Below are 15,105 nucleotides of genomic sequence, written 5' to 3' on the forward strand. Positions count from 1 at the left end.
GTCATCAGTTAGTAGATGTTGAAAGTGCCTGAATAAATTTGGCTTGTACTTTCCTGTCTGACTGGGCAACCAGGGGCTTGCAGTGACACCATACCACCAATAGAATGGTTCAGAAGTCTCCTTTCCTCTCACCTAGGCATGTACCATGAGACGCCATGTAGAAAATATTCCTATAACTTGGTATATAATGCTGATTTAAAAAAAAAATTGTTTGCAGATTTATAAGCCATTTCACAATCAAAAGCTTCACACTCAAAATTTTTGAAAAGGATAAAATTCAAAAGTGGTTTTTTCTTTATGTCTTTAAAATGTGCATTGATTTTGTTTGTAAGCATCCCTGGAAGGATCTGTTTCCTAAAAGGTGGGATATATTCTTCCTAATACCAAATAAGAACATACCCGTATTTTTCGCTCTATATGATGCACCAGACCACAAGACGCACCTAGTTTTTGGAGGAGGAAAACAGTAAAAAAAATATTCTGAATCTCAGAAGCCAGAACAGCAAGAGGGATCGCTGCGCAGTGAAAGCAGCAATCCCTCTTGCTGTTCTGGCTTCTGGGATAGCTGCGCAGCCTGCATTCGCTCCATACGACGCACACACATTTCCCCTTACTTTTTAGAAGGGAAAAAGTGAGTCTTATAGAGCAAAAAATACGGTAACTTTCTCATAACTCCCTGGCTCATAGCTGATACTTTCAGCAACTACACTCATCTTCAGTAGTTGCTGCAAAATCTCTTGTCTCTCCACTATAGAATTTTACTGAGCTTTGCTCACTAGAACCCGAAATCTTCATGCCAACTGGAACTTTTTCCATATCACAAACACAAACATCTGCTGTCTCATATGCACACTATTTGGAACCCTTCTTGACATGGAGAGGCAGTTTTAGGAATCTTTTTTATTCCATAGGACCATAGTCAGCAAAGAATAGCTCTGGTAGAAAGACATTTTAAGAAAGGAATGGGGGAAGTGATGAACCATCCCTTCATTTCCATTCTAGTGGACTGCTTTGCTGTCATGTTCCATTTCTTACAGATAAAGCTTATTTACACCTTGCTATTGGTAGAGGATACAAAGGGGTGAGGTCATATTTGGTCTAGCACTCTGCCATTGCAAGCCACCGCTCTATAAGTCATATCATCTTTGTCCTGAGCTTCAGTGTCCTTGTTCCAATGACTCCTGACTTTAAAGGACACATGAGTGGTTGTTCAAGTGAGTTGGTGCAGGAGCTGGAAATTTCATATCCTTTTCAGTTTTTATATCTACAGCCTTTGCGTGAGATCCCAGCTTGCAAACGTAGCTATTCAAGCCACTGCAAAATTTGAGTTCAGTTTAGTGATCATTACTTTTGTCGGAAGCCCCATCAAAGGCATCTGTAGTGCCGCTAACAGATGCTTGGAGAATCCAACTCATATGCAGCTGAACGACACAGTGCTCACAAAATCGTGGTGTTTGCTTAACAATTCAGCAAAGCATATGCTAGTGCAGTAAGCCCTAAAAGTAATAGTGTGGGCTGAGGGTGTGCGAAACAGCCAGGACTTTATGGCATACCTTATGCCATTGTCATGTGCACAGTGAATAACGGAGAGCAAGATTTGACTTGGAGCAGAGTTTTAAACAATCCGAGCATAGTTTAGAGAAACTGAAGCATATTCAGAAATGAGTTTAAAACTTTCATCTCTCTAGTTCAGGTATAGGGAACATTTGGCCCTCCAGATGTTGCTGATCTGCAACTCCCATCAGACCCAATCAGTGAAGCCAATGGCCAGGGATGATGGGAGTTATAGTTCAGCAATATCTGGAGCGCTCCCCACATCCATTCTAGTGGTTTCATTTTGATAAGAATACTTGTGCCATTTGTAATGCAATAATTTGTAATGTAAAGCTAAAAGCTTGCAACCCTGAAAAATACGCCTACAATATTAACAGCATTTAAAAAATGATTAATCAGTTTATGCATTCATTATTTAAACATAGTTCAGGTAGGGTACATTAAAGAGTGCATTGTTACGGAGTGGAAAACAACAACAACACACCTCTAATATTAGAATATATGTCCTGCAATGAGCAGAAACTTAAGTTTTCACTTCAGGTAAATCCATGATTCAGTAAGTGTGTTATGTAAGAGTATTCAGACTTCCTGATAAATGTAAAGTGCAGTTTTCCACTTGGTATTAAAAGAAACAATAGCCAAGCGTCAACATACCGTATTTTTCACTCTATAAGACGCACTTTTTCCCTCCTAAAAAGTAAGGGAAATGTGTGGAGCGAATGCAGGCTGTGCAGCTATCACTGATAGCTGTGCAAAGCCTCTTCAGCGTAGCGGGAGCATTCCTCCTGCTGCGCTGAAGAGGCTTCACGTTGCTTTCGCTGAAGTCAGAACAGCAAGAGGGATTGCTGCGCAAAGCCTCTTCAACAACATTTTATTCAGAATATTTTTTTTCTTGTTTTCCTCCTCTAAAAACTAGGTGCGTCTTATGGAGCAAAAAATATTTTGCCACTCAAAGATACCGAATGAGATTATGATAATAGACCACTTTGTTTGAAATATACAAATATTAATTGTACATTTCACAACTTGGGGGAGAATGTTTTGTTGTGTTCTGTGCAACATAAATATTTTGCACTACACAGTACTAGTAGATGATTAAGACCCATGAAATGAGAAATATAGATAGAAGAATATTAATAAAGTATTTTAACTCTTTCTTGGATTAAGATACGAGTTCATAGAGCATATGAAAGCACATTAATGAAATCCAAGGATGTGAAACTTGATTATTACAAAGGATAAAACATTATGTTTAATTTTTAAGTATGACGTGGTTGTAAGAGATCTGCAGCAAAATTTAGAAGTGGCTTTGTTAACAGATTGTACATTAAACTTGAACCGCTTGATTGTCTGTGGCTCATACAGCATCTATTCTGATTGTATATAGATGGCAGTGAAGCTCCATATATATATGAATTGGTTTGGTTCAAATATTATATAGTTCTCTCTAACTATTAATCTGTTGAGATCAGTGAGAATAAACAAGTCTTGGTTTCCATTAATTTGATAAAGTGTGGATAAATTTGTTGCTTGTTGCTTGTTTTGAGATCTATGGATTGTCTTGTTGAAACTGGGTATTTGAAGGTTACCAATGGGCATTTTAAGATTAGGGTTACATGTCATCATTGCACTTAACTCTGCAGTGGCATGTAAAGCTGCTAGGATATTTTAAAAACATTGTCATTGACACCGATTGTTAATATAAATAAGGGGCATTATATTAAATGGCTTAATTAACTTTTGCAGTTACTGTTGTTTTTGCACTATCAGTTTGGAAAGAATAATATGAAAGCATCCAGTTCTTTTTTTTAATAGAAAGATAGTTGCCAGTACTCACCATAAATTTGTTACACTAAGTTCCATACTTTTTAAGAAAGAAGAAGTGTCGGCACTGCTTACCTTTTAGTATCCTCTGAAAAAAAGCACTGAGAGCATCTTATGGCAAGAGATGCAGCCCACCCATTTAAACTGGCTCAACAGGATGCAGCTTTCTCTGCACATTGATCTCATGAGTCATAATGTTGTGTGAGATCCCCAGCCCTCACTTACCAGCTTTGACTGCTACTAGGCGGGGCTACAGAAACAAACTCTGTGATGCCATAGCATCACATGGTGTGTGTAGATGGAATTCAGTTGATTTTCTTGCACTCACAGAAAGCTTTGGTCCAGTGGGAGCATCTGCTAACAGAATATGGGAGTGGGTGATTTTTGCTAGGTACCACTGTATACCTCATGCCACCTTCTCGGCACATTTCCAAGCATAATTCAAAGTGTTGGTGCAGATCTTTAAAGCTATAAATGGCCTTGACCCTGTATACCTGAAGGAGCATTTCCAACCCCATTGTTCATCTCAGATGCTGAGGCCTAGCTCTAAGGGCCTTCTGGCAGTTCCTCACTGTGAGAAGCGAAATGACAAGGAACCAGGCAAAGGAACTTCTCAGTAGCCCACCCTGTGGAACATCCTCCCATCAGATATCAAACAAATAAACAACTATATGACTTTTAGAAAACATCTGAAGGCAGCTCTGTATGAGGAATTTTTTTTACTGTTTTATGTTTATTGTGTTTTCATATTTTGCTAGAAGCTGCTCAGAGTGGCTGGGGCAACCCAGTCAAATGGGTGGATTATGATGATGATAATTCCATTCCGGAGGGTCCTGCAACTTTCTGGAACACTGTCGATTGCAAGGGGGAGGAGGAAGAGCAAAATTTCCCTCCCCGTATCTTCCATTAGCGGATGACCTCTTGATCAAGATCCCCTCCATGAATGCAAGGGCTATAACTGAATGCCCCCTTAAATGCAAAACGTAAGCTTATTATATGGTAGCAGCTCAGATGCAGGTAAATTAATTCCTGAGCAGCTTAACGGATGGGCTGCGTGGAAGCATCACTTGGTATATTATGCTCCCCTCATGCTGTGTCTATATCTAATAAAGGGTAGCCTAGGGTTGTCTTAACTATTAAACCTCAACATGTTATTCATTCTTTTTTTTTAGCTGAAATAAGCCAATGTGTTTGATACAATTTTGTTTTAAATTTAAGCTCAGGGGCGGGGGGAGGGACTGTGGAAGAAGAGACCTACAAAATTACTGTGCATTTTTATGGAGCTGCAATATTTTGAAATTAAGTTCACCAAATTACCTACCCTACTTGCAGGCCTGTGAGCTCTACATAGTCTAACTTTTATAGGCCAGCTGTTGGCCAACCGCTGCTTCTTGTTGAAGTGGGTCTGCAAAGCCATGCATCAGTGAAGCTACCAAGTGAAATCTTTGCTTCCTTCTGTTCGGCTGCACATGCCACCCCCTTAAATGGCAGGCTTTTAGTTTCCTTATTTTTATTCTTTGCTGTGAGTTTCCAGCTATGCTATGGAGAAGTGCTTTAAAATCCGTTTTTCCAATTCAGCAGATATGGCATATCACCAGTATCATGAAATGATTTTGCAACAGCTTGAAAATATCAAGCTCATGCCGTTTGAATGACTAGCTGTATTAAGCGAGGTGATAGGCTTAGCACTTAATTTGTCATATGTGCAGGTTTTCTATATGTAAAGAAAAACAGTGAAATGCATATTGGAATTGGAAAAGATAGCACATAGTTCACACAGATGCAGCCAAGAAATTAAAGGCAAAACCTGATACAAGCAAAGATACTTTTGTTTTTTATTTGTATTCATCCTAGCAAATTCGTAACAAATTAAATGTTACGTATGTTTTGGAGGGCAATGGGAAAATGGCTAGCAGAAAAACGGGTTATGCATGTATAGAGGTGGAGGAAGAATAAGTTCTAAATTGATTTTTGCATGGAATTTGGTGGTTCCGATGTAATCAAGCTTTGGACTACCTATTCCATCTAGTGCTTGTTTGTGTTCGAGTCTCTGGTACATTGTTGTTAGTTTAAAAAACAAACCAATAAACCCTAACTAATTATTTGTGGAGGTTGGGATGGAGAGGTCTGTCTTGCTCTGCCAGCTGGTCTGGAGAGTCCCATGGTCTCTCCCCTGGCTTGGGAGGTGTTTGAAGACTAGATCCTGCCTTTTCTCATACAGAGATCAACCTGCCTTCCATGTGCCACTGCGAACAGAAGTTCAAGATAAGTAAACTTCCTCTATCCTCACATACTTCTAGTTTGGTGCTAAAGCGACAAGCAAGGAATAAGAGAGGTAACTTTGCAGATGTGCCTTACATGTGCCCTGAACAAATACTGCATTTGTGGCATTTCCATCATAGTTATCAATTACATCCTTCCTTTGCTTTGTTTTCCCCGAATGATTCTTTTTTTTTGCTTTTTTATATTTATAAATGCAAAATGCAAATTTAAAATGACTTGAGTTGAGTCAGTCAGTGAGTTTTGTTTTGTTTTAGTTTTGTATTAGCTATAGCCATATAGTCAAAAGAGCCACAAGGGTCAGAATCATATATTCAGCTGTTATAAACGGGAACAGTAATAACAGCTTCATTGTCACTTTTTCAGCCAATGTAAATCTCTCTTGTTTGACATTGTTTGGTCTTGATGCGTTATGATTTTTCTCCCTACTCCCATCAATAAAGGATGCTTAGGTTTGCCGATGTGTATAAAGTAAAGGTAAAGGTACCCCTGCCCGTACGGGCCAGTCTTGACAGACTCTGGGGTTGTGCGCCCATCTCACTTAAGAGGCCAGGGGCCAGCGCTGTCCGGAGACACTTCCGGGTCACGTGGCCAGCGTGACATTGCTGCTCTGGCGAGCCAGAGCCGCACACGGAAACGCCGTTTACCTTCCCGCTGGTAAGCGGTCCCTATTTATCTACTTGCACCCGGAGGTGCTTTCGAACTGCTAGGTTGGCAGGCGCTGGGACCGAGCAGCGGGAGCGCACCCCGCCGCAGGGATTCGAACCGCCGACCTTTCGATCGGCAAGTCCTAGGCGCTGAGGCTTTAACCCACAGCGCCACCTGCGTCCTTGTGTGTGCGTCTATACACACCTGCCGATGTGTATAGAGGTAAACAAAGAAAGGTCTGCAATGAAGTGATATCCTGGCCCAACTACACTGGCTGCCAATTAGTTTCTGGGCCCAATTCAAAGTGCTGGTTTTGACTTATTGCAGTCCTGAGCAATTAAGTCTTTATATCTCAAGGACTGCCTGTCTCCATATGACCCTATACAGGCCCTGAGATCATCCTCTGAGGCCTTTCTTCATTTGCCTCTTCCATAAGAGGTCCAAATGGAGGCAATACAGTGGTACCTCAGGTTACAGATACTTCAGGTTACAGACTCTGCTAACCCAGAAATAGTGCCTTGGATTAAGAACTTTACTTCAGGATGAGAACAGAAATTGTGTGGCGGCAGCAGCGGGAGGCCCCATTAGCTAAAGTGGTACCTCAGGTTAAGAACAGTTTCAGGTTAAGAACGGACCCCCAGAATGAATTAAGTTCTTAACCTGAGGTAGCACTGTACAAGAATGGGCCTTTTCTGAAGTTGCCCCCCATTTGAGGAATGCTCTTCCCAGGGAGGTTCAGTTGGCGCCTTCATTATAAAGCTTTAGGTGCCAGGCGAAAAGGTTCCTCTTCAACGAGGCTTTTGGCTACATCCAATACCTTTTTAAATGTGTTGTGTTAGGGGGATGAGGGGTTATTGGTTTGTATTTGTTCTTATTATGTATTTTGTATGTTTTTCTATCTTGTATTTTTATGTTGTGCCCTGAGATCTACATTTTTTTTCTTACAACGATTTAATTTTTGATTTATTTATAGCGGTTTTTTCCTGTGGGTAGATCCACTCTTGGTTACTTGAGTTCTCTGCTAAGATGATTAGCAGCACATGTTCAATACAACTCCACTAGAAAGTTCATTGTGTTTCAGGTGCTGTGGTACCTATGCTGGTTCATTCACACATGTGCATCCCTACTTGCCATTTCAGTCATTGGAAGATAAATATGTGAATTTGAATCCCTCCTAGTTTTGTGAAATTTTCCCTTTTGACGCAACCCATACACATTTTTTGAATGTGTATCACTGTATATTGTGTGGAGTATGTACAGTAGTTGCATAACAACTAGCTTTATTCACAATTCTGAATCTCTCTAAATGTAGAATCGACTGAACCTCTTGACTGTCATAGTATGAAAAGGAAGACACTTGCCTTTCAGGCAGAAATACATTTAGCTGTTTTACAATAAGAGATCAAACAAGACTTAACTGTTGAATACAATTGCGTTCAAGGATGGCTTTCTTCGTATGTCACATTAAACCATAGTTAGTTTTTAACTGTTATTTAATGCAGACAAGCAGCTCAAAAGGCCATGCTTTGTTCCTGCTATGCTCCTGGTAGCACTGCTCCAAGAGCAACAAACCACAAGCCTTGACTTGCTGTGGCATCAGAACCTGGACTTGTGGTTTGTTTCTCTGCAGCAAACTACAAGGAGTAGCCAGTGTTTGTTCCTGGCTTGCTACTCGAGGTTTGTCTGAGGAAAACAAACATTGAGCCGAAATTCCAGGAATACAACAGGGCAAGGCTTATGGATTGTTGCTTTTGTGATGACACAGCCAGGAGTGAGTACATGCACCAAGGCAACTCTTTTTTGTGTTTAAACCATAGTTAAACATGAGCCAGTGTGGTATAGTTATAGTGTCAGACAAGAACTCTGGAGATCAGGGTTCACATCCCTACTCAACCATGAAACTCATTGAGTGACCTTGATCCAGTCTCTGCCTCTTGGTCTAACCTATCTCACAGGTTCAGGTAGGTAGCCATGTTGGTCTGACACAGTCAAAATATATTAAAAAATTGTCCAGTAGCATCTTAAAGTAAAGGTAAAGGTACCCCTGCCCGTACGGGCCAGTCTTGACAGACTCTGGGGTTGTGCGCCCATCTCACTTAAGAGGCCAGGGGCCAGCGCTGTCCGGAGACACTTCCGGGTCACGTGGCCAGCGTGATATCGCTGCTCTGGCCAAAGCCAGAGCCAGAGCCAGAGCCGCACACGGAACCGCCGTTTACCTTCCCGCTGGTAAGCGGTCCCTATTTATCTACTTGCACCCGGAGGTGCTTTCGAACTGCTAGGTTGGCAGGCGCTGGGACCGAGCAGCGGGAGCGCACCCCGCCGCAGGGATTCGAACCGCCGACCTTTCGATCGGCAAGCCCTAGGCGCTGAGGCTTTAACCCACAGCACCACCTGCGTCCCCCCAGTAGCATCTTAGAGACCAACTAAGTTTGTTCTTGGTATAAGCTTTCATGTGCATGCACACTTCTTCAGATATGTACACTGAAACAGAACCCTACCTCACAGAGTTATTGTGGGGCTTAAATGAAGAGAGAGAGGGAACCATGTAACATGCTGCAGAAATACAGCAAGAAGCTCCTTGACTATCATGTTGTTCAGTCGTGTCCGACTCTTTGTGACCCCATGGACCAGAGCACGCCAGGCACTTCTGTCTTCCACTGCCTCCCGAAGTTTGGTCAAATTGATTATCATACCCAAGATATTGAATCTTGAAAGATATTGATTGAAAAGCATCAGAATAGGTAACCCACATATATTTTCCTGAAGTTTTATGGCAGTTGCAGTGCCTGCGCCAGTAAATTCTGAGTAGGCAGCGCCTGCAGTATTGATTACATTTCTGTTGACTTGCCAAGTATGCCCTGTGTTTAAGTGGTTATGGGAAGACTGTGATTCCATATGCAAATGTTGTATGGATTGGCATAGAACTACAAGAGTATTTGTGAAAACATTAAAAAGGTGATGTGGGCCATGTTTTATACATGACACTGGTGTTCACAGAACTGTTTCAGCAAATGGCACCATGGCTTAAAGTCGAATAGACTTACAGTGGTACCTCGGGTTACAGACGCTTCAGGTTACAGACTCTGCTAATGCAGAAATAGTACCTCAGGTTAAGAACTTTGCTTCAGGATGAGAACAGAAATCATGCTCCGGCGGTGCGGCGGCAGCGGGAGGCCCCATTAGCTAAAGTGGTACTTCAGGTTAAGAACAGTTTCAGGTTAAGAACGGACCTCCAGAACAAATTAAGTTTGTAACCAGAGGTACCACTGTATTTGGTACTACAGACACATGTGTGTACATTTACCTTGCTGAAATTTTATGCATAAGGCAGAAATAATAGAATGTCCTCTTCATTCCCTGGGATTTCACTAGGCTAGGGCATAAAAGGACCTTAATATCCCATCCCAGCTGGTCATTTACAGTTGTTGCTATTTGACTTACCGGTAAATAAGGAATGCCTAACTTTCCCCCCTTCTTTTACCTCTCCATCCAGTTTTTCTTCATGTGTTATATCTTTTAGATTGTAAAATTGGTGGATAGAACTGTCTTGTTTTTATGGATTGTATGTTAGCTGCTCTAGGAGTCCTTACAGCTGAAAAGTGGAGTATAAATTCTTAAAAATAAATCAATTAGGTGTAGTTCTTACCAAAGTGATAAACCTGTGTCTGAAGTTGGGAGTTTACATTACTGAATGCTGCTGTACAAAAAAATACTAATAAACAAATTCTTTGTCTCATGATATTTGGCGTTTAAGGCACACTATGCAAATAATAAGGTAGATTTATTTAAACATATATTTCTAAGAGACAGAACTCTCTAAGAGCACCGAAGGGTCATTATTTATCATATCTTTTCATTTAATCTGCTGAAAGCTACTTCTGAAACCATGTGTGTGTTAATTTCCCCCAGTAGATGTGTAGTTTTAGTGTGAAAATGGACAGATGGAGCTACAGCTGGCAATGTATATGTTTTAACAGGTTAGCTGGCATTTATCTGCATAAAACCAAACAAAAATACAACTTTAAAACTGCCAGATTAAAGGACGCTAAAAAGCAGTCATGACTGGAGAGTAATTCCATTTGGTTGTTAACTAAGAAATTCTGTAACTTTTTCCATGATTCAAGTAAATAAAAGTACCATTTTACTGTAGTGAAAATACTAGAATTCTAAGTGTTTTCCAGAGCCAGAAAAGGGTAACATTAGTCTATTTTTTATAGATACACTAAAATCAACAGGTGAAAGGTATGGTACAAAATGAAATTGTACTGTGGAACTCAGTGTCACATGATATTATTATAGGAAAGAATGTAAATGGATTTTCAAAAGTCTCAGACAGAAACATTTGTAAAGAGAAAATCAGATTAAAAATTATTGATGCATTTGTATTCTGTTCTTCTCTCAATGAGTACACTTCTCTCAATGAGTACAGAGTGTGATGCATGATTTTCTAGTTAGTCTATAAACCAGATTTGGTTTTTTAAAGACTGATTTTTGGTTATCCCTAAGCCTACATTACTCAGTAACCTGGTACTGACACCAAAGGGCAGTCTGCATTGGATTCAAAGTGACAGATATATCTCCAAAGTACATGGAAACCATGTCATAGCAGGTTACTGAGCACCAGCAACATCAGCTAACAAACCAATGCTATGCTAAATACTACTCTGGACAACACAGAGTCAAAGTAATGGTGTCATATCTTCCACAGAAGAAGCTCTAATATGAGGTCATGTATGTGTTGTATGGATTCAGCTCAAATCTTTTCTCCATTTCCCCTCTAGCCATCATCCCATCTGTTTCATCTCTGTGTAACAAGTTGTGGCATGGACTCTTAAACATTGGGACTTAGCCCCGTCTGTGCCAATCACCTGTGTGAGGTCCCCATTCCAGAAATTTATTAGGAGAGCGAAGGAGTAGCCATAATACCAACCCATGAATTCCCAAGGGTATTCTGTAAGCAAGTACAGTGGTACCTTGGGTTATAGACACTTCAGGTTACATACGCTTCAGGTTACAGACTCCGCTAACCCAGAAACAGTACCTTGGGTTAAGAACTTTGTTTCAGGATAAGAACTGAAATCGCACAGCGGCAGCAGGAGGCCCCATTAGCTCAAGCGGTACCTCAGGTTAAGAACAGTTTCAGGTTAAGAACGGACATCCAGAATGAATTAAGTTCTTAACCTGAGGTACCACTGTTGTTGCTAAGATTAGACCATACATACAGCATTTAGAGACTACAAAAATTCTATACTTGACCTTGTCCAAGTCAAAAGAATGATTTAAAATTTGCCCTTTGTAGACAAGAAAGCTGGAGTAATCCCATGGTTGTCATGGCAACCATGCTCCTGAGATGCTCTCTGCCAAGAATATTTGATGTGGATATTGAAGTGCCCAAGTGTCCAACTTGAAACCAAAGTCCACCTCTGTCTGCTCAGACAGACTTTCCTATGAGGAACTCTCATTTCTCTGAAAAGCCCAAGACTTTTGAACACTTCATATATAGAAAATGTCAAGAGTATGGAGCAAAAAGTTCAAGAGAAGGCAGAGGAAAAGAGGGGAAAGGGGGAAAGCATTTCTCAGTCAGTGATTTGCAGCCAAGACCTTATTACCGTGTTCTTATTTTATCAGGGCTCTCTTTTGAATTACAGTATCCCAATAGCACCCACAGGGTTTAGGTCTTACCCATACTATGAAAAATTCCAGATGAGCCCTGGGGAAATTATATATCCATGCAACAGAAGTGCTACCTTGAAGGAAGACTGTAACTAACGATTAAACACCAAACATCTATTGTGATAACAATGATAATCTGGAAATGCCCCAAGCTTTGTTCAATTTCTGCTACTTTCTTGCATAGTCTGTAGTGCAAAGGTCGAATGCCTTCCGTGCCAGCTTGATTCATCTTGATGTAAAAGCTTGGAGACTGCTTTCATGCAGCACTATAGTCAATCTAAGCAGGGATATTGATTTAGCCACAATTATCTACATGTGTCTTGTTGTCACTGCAATGGTACATCTTGATAGCTATCTCAGGTGAGCAGTCGTATTGTAAAACCTCGTGTCTCTGTTGCCGTTCTTCCACATGTTGCCACAAGTGGAAGTGACAAAGACGAGTGACTCTCCTGGCACCTAAAAAGGCAATATCATAAAGGACTGATTGTAAATCTGATATATAGCTTGAAGTTGGATGACCAGGCAACTTCTTTCCTATTCTGCCACTTTGTAAATCACACCTTGGCATGGGTGTAATTCAAGCACGCTGAAACCTTAACCTCTTCTGCCCCCCAGTTATATAAGGCACATATACAAAGTACACAATAAAGCTTTGAAAGCCTTACATCATGATTCTGACAAGTATTAATTGAAACTAATTGAATGAAGTCCCATTTAAAATTCTCTAGACAAGGCCTGAGTGTGGAGGCCAGGACATGTTGCCGTTTTAACTTAAATACACCACATTTACAAAGACAAGTCTTTTCCCTACAACTGTTTACTTTTTGATCTTCAGGCCACTTCATATTTATTACATCTGTGTCTCAACCAAAGAGCTCTAAATAGCAGTTTAGCTTCACAACGATAATATGTGGTAGATCAGGCTAATACACAGGGACTTGTCTAGGCCCACCAAGTGAGTGGAAAGACGTGGTGATTTGAACCTCGATTTTCCGTATCTAGTCCCAACAGTGTAGAAACAATATCACACTAGCATTTGTATGTAGCAGGCTTCTTCATTTCCTTTTACAATAAACCAAACTGTACAGTTTCCTGCAGAAATAAATGTGCTGTTTGCCCTAGAGAATAGTCTTGTTTATCAAAGTGGCCTTAGGACATCCAGTTTTAATAGGGTTCTGGCGCTGTGGGTTAAAGCCTCAGCGCCTAGGGCTTGCCGATCGAAAGGTCGGCGGTTCGAATCCCTGCGTCGGGGTGCGCTCCCGCTGTTCGGTCCCAGCGCCTGCCAACCTAGCAGTTCGAAAGCACCTCCGGGTGCAAGTAGATAAATAGGGACCGCTTACCAGCGGGAAGGTAAACGACGTTTCCGTGTGCGGCTCTGGCTCGCCAGAGCAGTGATGTCACGCTGGCCACGTGACCCGGAAGTGTCTCCGGACAGCGCTGGCCCCTGGCCTCTTAAGTGAGATGGGCGCACAACCCCAGAGTCTGTCAAGACTGGCCCGTACGGGCAGGGGTACCTTTACCTTTTTTATTGGCATAAACCTTTATCTAGCAGGGACAGTGGTGAATTTGAGTATTTTAAGCATGGGCAGTTTCAAGTTTGGGTCCTGTTAGGGAGCTGTCAACTTCCTGTTCAAGCTAATGTCAAATCTCTCATTAATTGTATTGGTTCTTGCAGCTGCTTTGTCACTAATTCATTCCCCACTGTCAACCAAATAGGACCCACTAGGAAGGCAGGGACAAGCAGATATTCCTGGGCAGTATTTCAGTAGAGATGGTAGCCTGTGTTGAAATGAGGATTAAGAAAGAAGCAGGAGCTGGAATATTTGGGATGTAAATCTATTCTGTGAAAATAGAGATGAAGCTCAGGAATGACTATATCTTAGATATACTCATCTTGCTGAACGGTGGCCAAGTCAAAACCTTGGAGAAGCATAGAGAAAGGGCTTTTGATTGCTATCTCAGGGATTCATTAATTGCTTTTGCATTCCAGAACTGGTGGTGTAGCCTAAATATTTATATATACATTGAATAAGATTATTTCGAAGCTAATATGTATGCAGTTATTTAGCATATCTACAGTTAACTATGATAAACAACAGGTGATACTGTGTATTTAGAAAGTCTTCCTGTCCATGCCAAAATTAAAAATCTTACAGAAAATTGAACAACATTTTTATATGTCGAACTCATAAGGGCTTTTATTATGAAAATGACATTCTATGGTAAATATATATATATATTTGTGGAATATGAACAAAAATTGTTTCTCCCCAGTCTCATACAATTGAAATCTTTGTGTTCCAATAGCCGTGCTGCTTTAAACTGCTCCGTAGCAGCATTTCATATTATAGTGAACCAATATTCACATTCTATAATACTTCCATAAATTGCAAGAAAGGGATTGCTATGGTATATGAATGCACAATCAGGACATATTGAACAAGTTGTCATCACAATACTGCACCAAAACACAGGGAGCAAAATTAATATCCTCTTCCCTACACATCCTGGTCCTGATTGGATCCTTTGTTTTCATGTTTCATGTTTTTGTTTTAAGCAGGTATATGAAATATAATCACATTTCACATATCTTCTGTTTTGTTGCTTAAAGGTAAAGGTAAAGGTACCCCTGCCCGTACGGGCCAGTCTTGACAGACTCTGGGGTTGTGCGCCCATCTCACTTAAGAGGCCAGGGGCCAGCACTGTCCGCAGACACTTCCGGGTCACGTGGCCAGCGTGACATCGCTGCTCTGGCGAGCCAGAGCCGCACACGGAAACGCCGTTTACCTTCCCGCTGGTAAGCGGTCCCTATTTATCTACTTGCACCCGGGGGTGCTTTCGAACTGCTAGGTTGGCAGGCGCTGGGACCGAGCAGCGGGAGCGCACCCCGCCGCAGGGATTCGAACCGCCGACCTTTCGATCGGCAAGTCCTAGGCGCTGAGGCTTTAACCCACAGCGCCACCTGGGCTTAGAGATGATCAATGGCAAAATGCTTAGAGATGATCAATGGCAAAACGTAATTACAAGATTGTGATTCATGGTACCTGCATGCATATACACAAACGGCAAATTGGAGTTATGTAGTACGACCTATCTATGTAGTACGACCTATCTAAGCATAGTGGG

At 41.3% G+C, this 15,105-nt stretch overlaps 1 protein-coding gene across 4 annotated transcripts in view; it reads left to right on the forward strand.

Annotated features, from left to right (window-relative positions):
• The window catches only part of EPHA7 (EPH receptor A7), a 165,764-nt gene that overhangs the window by 80,462 nt on the left and 70,197 nt on the right, over nucleotides 1-15,105 (forward strand). The gene's annotated exons all lie outside the window — the stretch shown is intronic.

The sequence above is a fragment of the Podarcis cretensis genome, assembly GCF_951804945.1.
Source record: "Podarcis cretensis genome assembly, chromosome: 3".
Classification (NCBI taxonomy): Eukaryota; Metazoa; Chordata; class Lepidosauria; order Squamata; family Lacertidae; genus Podarcis; species Podarcis cretensis.